We start from the raw sequence: 8,019 nt of genomic DNA, 5'->3' as shown, positions 1-8,019 counted from the left end.
AGGAGTTCTATTGATGCTTTCATGGAAGGGGATGATATCCCGTCAGCCCCTCTTTGCAGAATTTCTCCTGTTTTTGAGATAGGTGATCATCTAGGAATGGGAAGGGTGGGGATGGGAAACAACTCAATACCATCGTCATCATAATTACATTTTTGTGGCTTTCAAAAGCTTTATTGAGGTATTACTGACATACAATACATAGTTAAAGTATTCAATTTGGTAAGTTTTGACACATGTACACACCCATGAAACGTTCAACACAATCAAGATAGTGAACATACCCCAAAGTTTCCTTGGTGTCCTTTGTCATCCCTCCCCTCCCCTCCCTTCATCCACAGGCAACCACTGATCTTTCTGTCACCAGAGATTAGTTTGCGTTTTCTGCAGTTTTATATAAATGGAATCTTACAGTATGTATTCTTTTTCTGTCTGGCTCCTTTCACTCAGCATAACTGTTCTGAGATCCATCCACGTTGCCGCGTTGCTGCTTGTATCAGTAGTTCATTCCTTTTTGTTACTGAGTGGCATTCCATTATATGAACATAATTACTTTTTTAAATATATATATAATTACTTTGTATTAAGTACTTCCTATATGCCAGGAACTCTGCTAGTGAGTTCACGTACATTATCTTTTTCAGTCCTCAAACTGATCCGCAAATAAGAACAGTCATCTCCACTTTACAGCTGAGGCAAGCAAGGCTCAGAAAAGTTAGGAAACTTCCCACAGGTCACACAGCAGGGAAGTGTAACATTCAGGATTTGAACTTGTCTCCCTGCACTGAGCTATACTGCATGTGCAGTTTTCCCTCTGAGCACCTGGCCATCCCAGGTGTCCCGGGCTGGTCAGCAGCAGGACGCCTTTGACCTTCCCTTCTAGCTCCCCGCCACGGGCCCGGGAGCACAGCGGACCGGCCTGGCCGCCTTGCTCCCACCTCCTCCGGCGACCGTGACACTCTGAGCACATTGCCCGCGGAGGGGAGGAGGTCAAAAGTAAGGGGCCGGAGCACCTGGAGGCTTGAACCCCTTCTGCCCGCAGCACCCCACCCCCACCCCCCGCCTGTTTGCAGAAGAAGATTTTTACTGGAGTCAACTTGCTTTGAGCTGAGGTGGAACACGCTCCCGGAGCCTATCAATAGAACGAGGCAGAAGGGTGACCACGCGGCAGATGGCACGGGTGGGCGGAGCGGCTCCTCTGTCGTGTTCGGCGGTGGTGAGAGATTCCCGACTGCGGGCACCGGCACTTCCCTTCTCCTCCATCCCTTCAGCCCACTGCAGCTGAGCTTCTTCCGTCACAATCCGCCTTTTCCGGGTTCCCGGAGATCCTGCAAAGGCCGCCGGGCGGATGAGCACCAGGGCCTCAGGGCCGCACCTGCGAATCCCGAGAGCCAGCTCCTGCCTCGTGTTTCCGGAGACCACGTCTCCAAGTACCCTGCAGAAGGGCGGGAATCACTGTCGCTGGGACCTGTATTCAGTATTTACGTCCCACCCCACCTGCCTCTTCTGGAACTTCGCATGGCCCGGGCCTGGCATCTTCAATCTGCCCCTCTCGCCTTGCTCCTTCTTTGGGGCAGACTTCCTTTACCCAAATCAAAATCCTTCTCTTGATTCTGCTTCCCCTTCACATTACCAAACTTCCTAAGTTATCTCCTCAGAAGCCCTCCCCCCCATCTGGAACTGTATGTATATACACACAGTAGAATATTATTCAGCCTTCAAAAGGAACTAGGTTGACCTCCCTAACAAGCCTCTCCAATGAGTGCCTTTGGGGGCGCGCATCCTACATGTGATTCCCTGTTGGAAAAGCATCATGCTCATTAGGCTGCTAGCACCATGAGGCAGGGAGTCCCTAATCCGTCATTGTGGTTTCTGCAGCACCCAGCACAGTGCCTGCACACAACAAATGCTCAGTGAATACGTGATTTCTGGAAATAAAGTTTTAATACTTGCAAGAGTGAACAATGTATTATTTAGAGGTACATATATTTAGTAAAACTATAAAGAAAAGCAAAAGAATTACACACTCAAGATCAGGATGGAAGTCATACCCATTAGGATGGCTGTTTAAACATACACACACACACACACAAAAAAACAAATGCTGGCTGTGGAGAAATTGAGGCCCTTGTACATTGCTGGTGAAAATGTAAAATGGTGCAGCCACTGCGGAAAACAATCTTGCAATTCCTCAAAATATTAAACATAGAATTACATTTGACCCAGCAATTCCCACTTCTAGGTATATACACAAAAGAAAGCTGGGACTCAGCTATTTGTGCACCAGTGTTCGTAGTAGCACTATTCACAATAGCCAAAAGGTGGAAACAACCCAAATGTCCATCAACAGATGAACGGATAAGTAAGATGTGGTATATACATACATACAGTAGAATATTATTCAGCCTTTAAAAGGAAGAAAATTCGGACACAGGCTACAACATGAATGAACCTGGAAAACATTATGCTGAGTAGAATAAGCCAGTCACCAAAGGACAAATATTGTACTAATCTACTTATATGAAGTACCTAGAGTAGCCAAATTCATAGAGAAAGAAAGTAAAAACAGTGGTTACCAGGTCTGCAGAAGGGAGGAATGAGGAGGTATTGTTTAACTCAGTTTATTTAACTTTAGTTTGGGATGATGAAAAAGTTCTGGAGGTGGATACTGGTAATAGTTGCACAACAATGAGAATGTTCTTAATGCCACTGAACTGTACACTTAAAAATTATTAGAATGGCAAGTTTTATGTTATATATATTGTACCACATTTAAAAAAAACAAAACCAAAAAACCAAGATGGTGGTCACCGCAGCAGAAGGGAGGGGGAAAAAGAAAGGGCTATAACTGTACTGAGGGTGAGTCCCCGGGTACTCAGACTCTTATACTTGTTTAGTACATTGCCTATGTCCAGCCACACCTGCCCCCTCTGCAACCACACATGTATGCTATGTACCTGATTTCATGGATTCTAAAGCTCACATTTTAAAAAATGTAATCTCTCTGAAACTAGGATGCATCTCACAACCAATGTGGTTAGAATAGCCTTGTGCCATAGTTTACGTGGTAGGCTATTATCTTTCTCTGTGGTGCATAAAACAATGCTGCTTCTGGGACTTCCCTGTAGTTAAGGGAAGTGTCCAGTGGTTACAACTCTGTGCTTCCACTGCAGGGGGCGCAGGTTTGATCCCTGGTCAGGGAACTAAGATCCTGCATGCCACGCAGCATGGCCAAAAAAAAAAAAAAAAAAAAAAAAGATGCTTCTGACAATTGATGGTGTCTAAGAGCAGATGAAATACAGGGTATGTATTTGTAAGTAAAAATATTTCATAATAAATTTTTATTTATTTTTACTGAAGTATAGTTGATTTACAATGTTGTGTTAGTTTCAGGTGTACAACAAAGTGATTCAGTGATTCTTTTTCATATTCTTTTCCATTATAGTTTATTACAAGATACTGAATATAGTTCCGTATGCTATACCGTAGGACCTTGTTGTTTTTTTTTATATATAGTAGTTTGTATCTGCTAATCCCAAACTCTAATTTATCACTCCCTGCCCCCTTTCCCCTTTGGTAACCATAAGTCAATCTCTGTGAGTATGTTTCTGTTTTGTAAATAGATTCATCATTTATATCATATTTTAGATTCTACATGTTAGTGATATCATATGATATCATATGATTTTTTTTCTGATATGTGTTTTTCTGTCTGACTTCACTTAGTATCATAATCTCTAGGTCCATCCATGTTGCTGCATTTGGCATTGCTTCTTTTTTTTTTTGGCTGCACTGGGTCTTCGTTGCTGCGCGCGGGCTTTCTCTAGTTGTGGTGAGCAGAGGCTACTCTTCATCGTGGTGCGCGGGCTTCTCATTGCGGTGGCTTCTCTTGTTGCAGAGCACAGGCTCTAGGCACGCTGGCTTCAGTAGCTGCAACACGTGAGCTCGTAGTTGCGGCACATGGGCTCTAGAGCACGGGCTCAGCAGTTGTGGCACACAGGCTCAGTAGTTGTGGCACATTGGCTTAGTTGCCCCACGGCACATGGGATCTTCCCAGACCAGGGATTGAACCCGTGTCCCCTGCCTTGGCAGGCAGATTCTTAACCACTGGACCACCAGGGAAGTCCATTTCATTCTTTTTTACGGCTGATTTAGGTAGATAGATAGATAGATGTGTATAGATATATCACATCTTCTTTATCCATTCATCTATTGATGGACACTTGGGTTGCTTCCGTGTCTTGGCTATTGTAAATAGTGCTGCTATGAACATTGGGGTGCACGGATCTTTTCGAATTAGAGTTTTCTCCAGGTATATGCCCAGAAGTGAAAATGCTGGATCATATGGTAACTCTATTTTAAGTTTTTAAGGAACCTCCATACTGTTTTCCATACTGGCTGCACCAATTTACGTTCCCACCAAGAGTGTAGGAAGGTTCCCTTTTCTCCACACCCTCTCCAGCATTTATTATTTGTAGGCATTTTGATGATGGCCATTCTGACCAATGTGAAGTGATACCTCATTGTAGTTTTGATTTGCATTTCTCTAATAGTGACGTTGAGCATCTTTTCATGTGCCTACTGACCATCTGTGTGTTTTCTTTGGAGAAATGTCTATTTAGGTCTTCTGCCCATTTTTTGATTGGGTTGTTTGGTTTTTGATATTGAGTTGTGTGAGCATAACAAATTTTTAAATAACAGTTCTAGTGACATATAATTCACATACAGTACATTCACGCATTTAAAGTATACAATTCAATGGTTTTTAGTATATTCACAGAGTTGTGCAATCACACAATACATGGTCTTTTGTGACTGGCTTTTTTTACTTAGCATGTTTTCAAGTTTCATCTGTGTTGTAGCATTATACTTAATTTTTAAAGTGATCCATTCACTCCTCAACTCACTGGAATCTGGCTTCTGAATCCACCTCTTTATTAAAATGACTCGTGTAGGTCACAAGTAATTTCCTCATTATACAGTCTAGTGGACATATCTCAGGCTTCATTTCGACCTCATTCAACACAAATATGGGTTGAGTGTTAACTAAATGCCAATTTTTACTGGCATCGCTCACTTCCTTCTCTCTGACAGGCTCCTTCCTCAAATTCCACACCTCATGCTCATTTGCCTGTTTCCCTGTCTGGACCTTCTGTGTCTGCTTCCTTGGTTCTCCCTTCCCCTCTCCTTTGGCTTGTCTTTGGCATTTGTCCCCTCCTTTGACGTTCTTCCAGTGATATCCAGCAGACTGGTATCCTCCATGATCAGGCCCTCAATCTGACACAGGCCCTCAACCTGACACAACCCTCAATCAGGTTGTATCTTCAGCTCCAACCTCTGTTTCTCCACCTGCCTGCTAGACCTTTCTCTCTGGGTGTTGCACGGGTGTCTCACCCTCCACGCTAGATGGAATCTCTCCTCTGCATAACTCAGCACTTCTCTTAAGCCACTTAAATTCTGCCTTATACTCTTTCATTCAACAAAATTATTTACTCGAGGCCTGTGTCACAACCATGCTCCGCCAGATCATTGGTCAGACCAAGAATCATCCTAGCTTGATCCCCCTCTTCGTATGTATTGCAGCAGGAGGTACTGGAGCAGCTCTGTGTGTCTGGTGCCTGGCATTGTTCAATCCAGATGTCAGTTGGGACAGAAAGAATTAACCCAGAACCCTGGAACAAAGTGGGTCCCAATGATTAATACAAGTTCTACCCAGTGAATGTAGATTACAGCAAAGTGAAGAAAGAAGGTCCAGACTTCTAAATGAAATGTTTCACTAGAAAGCTGCTTAGAATGAAGGTCTTCCAGAAGCCATCTGCACAATTTTACACTAGACCAGGAAATAGTTCCTTTCTCAATGTGTGATCATGTTGGTGTATTGTGTTGGGGTTTACACTGATTAATAAATAATCTGAAACTTAAAAAAAAAAAGTTACTGAGAATCTGCTGCTGTTTGAAGTACTAAAGACATGTTAGAAAAGAAAACAAAGTCCTTTTTCTCCAAGAGCTTCCCTTCTAGGGAGAGAGCCAGGTGGTCAACCATGAACCTGCAATAGGGCCGGTGGTGATGAGTTCCTTAAAACAATTAGAACGGGTAAAGGGATCAAAAGTGACAGTGGGATGTGCTGGTTATTCTCTGCTTACTGTCCCTCCCTCCCATACAATTCACCCATCGTCCTCCCTCTCAGCCCTGTTCCATGCCCCAGGGGCTGGCCTTCAAGGCTTCTTTCACCCAAACTCCCTCGCCCTCTGCCTTCCTATTGGCTTAGGCAGAAAGAGGAGATGAGAGAGTGGGGGGGCAGTGGTGTGGTAGTAAATGTTTATCAGCCAGCTTTCCAAGGAAAAGCAACATGATCTGTAGCATTTGCCCTTTTCTGTGGTGTAAATACTCCACCTTGAGAGATTTCAAACAGCCATCTTGATGTCGGAGTTGGAAAGAGATGCTTACCGTGGGCCCTGATGAACCAGTATAAGCCAGTTTCAACACACCATTGGTGGGAGGAGAGGGAAGTCTGGGAACGTCTTCTCAGCTTCCTCTTGTCCTCGGTCCTGGCATCCCTTCAGGACTGCAGCTCTAGACAACAGTGCCTCTTAGGCCACTCCAGCTCTAACGAGATGCTGATACCCCCATTCCCGCCTCCTACCTCTTCAGGCCTGGGATTGGGAACAGCTTCTCAGTGAAGCTGGCCCCTGGGTGCCTCACTATCCCTAGCTTCCTTTCCCTACTCCCAGCTCTTCATTAATGTTCTTCAAAATCCTTGTGGAATGTGCCGTCTGTTTCCCGTGGGACCCGGGCTCATACAGGAGGGTTGTCTTTTTTCGTAGAGTGCACAGGAAGGCCTTTCTGATACTGAAACACTGAAGCACAGAATGAGGGTGTGGGAAGTGATTCGTGTGTTGATCCTGCCACCTCCTCTCCAGTTTCCCCATCCCCATGCCTGGTAACCATTTCTCTTGTATTTGATTTCCTGCAGTGCCAATCCCAGTTCTTTGCATATATCCAAAAAAACTTTTGTTGAATTGTACCAAAACAGGGCCATCTATTGCTTTTCTTCTGCTCTCTAAAAAGTGTTCCTTGTTCCTATGAATTTCACTAATGCTCTTTCATTCTTCATTTGAATCTTCTATTGGGTCCATGCCCAGTGAGCCAGTGCTAACAGAAGCTGGTATAAAATCCTCCTACAAAAATTACCGTCCTCAAAAAAAAAAAAAAAAAAAAACACCACAGTTCTCTTATAAAAAGTGCTGGATTTGAGGCCACAGTAGATAATTTACATAGGTTGAGAAGATGAATTCAAAAGCCATTAAATCTAAGCGTATGAAATAAAAATCAGCACAATTTGCTACCATTGTACTTAAACTCAACATGAAGGCCAAGTGGTAAAATAGCATTCTGAAGTTACACCACTTTATACAGCAAATACCGCTAGTGTTCATGCTGCCTGGTGGGCCTGGGTCTGAGAACATAACGTTCCTGCTGTGGTTCTGCACTCCCCTCCCCGCCAGCTATTAACCCCCTGTGCCAAGGCAGGCTGCCTTCATGAGGCCCATTGTGTCCACACCCACTCCACCCACCAAGTGGGCCCCTTGCATCATGTCAACCAGCCTATCTGCAGAGGTATCAGCTTGGTAGGGAGAATGAACTCTTTGTGGAGAAGATTAGGATTAGGGCTGGGATTTGGGTTGAGGTTTGTGATGGTTAATTTTATGTGTCAACTTGGCTGGGCCATGGTGTCCAGATATGTGATTAAACATTACTCTGAATGTGTCTGTGTCTGTAAGGGTGTTTTTGTTTTTGTTTTTTTATATAATTTTTTATTTGTTTTATTTATTTATTTTGGACTGCATTGGGTCTTCGTTGCTGTGCGCGGGCTTTCTCTAGTTGTGGTGAGCAGGGGTTACTCTTCGTTGTGGTGCGTGGGCTTCTCATTGCGGTGGCTTCTCTTGTTGTGGAGCACAGGCTCTAGGCACATGGGCTTCAGTAGTTGTGTCATGCAGGCTCAGTAGTTGTGGCACACGGGC

At 44.2% G+C, this 8,019-nt stretch overlaps 1 pseudogene across 1 annotated transcript; it reads left to right on the top strand.

Annotated features, from left to right (window-relative positions):
• The first annotated feature begins 1,740 nt into the window (after window positions 1–1,740).
• On the top strand, window positions 1,741–5,946 carry LOC309629349 (cytochrome c oxidase subunit NDUFA4 pseudogene; annotated as a pseudogene). Its single transcript has one exon. The product of its transcript is annotated as a cytochrome c oxidase subunit NDUFA4 pseudogene (transcript).
• The last annotated feature ends 2,073 nt before the right edge of the window (window positions 5,947–8,019 follow it).

Source organism: Balaenoptera borealis (assembly GCF_965194805.1).
Source record: "Balaenoptera borealis genome assembly, chromosome: 1".
NCBI classification, from domain to species: Eukaryota; Metazoa; Chordata; class Mammalia; order Artiodactyla; family Balaenopteridae; genus Balaenoptera; species Balaenoptera borealis.
Note: the sequence above shows the minus strand (reverse complement) of the source record. Positions and strands in the feature narration are given on the sequence as shown.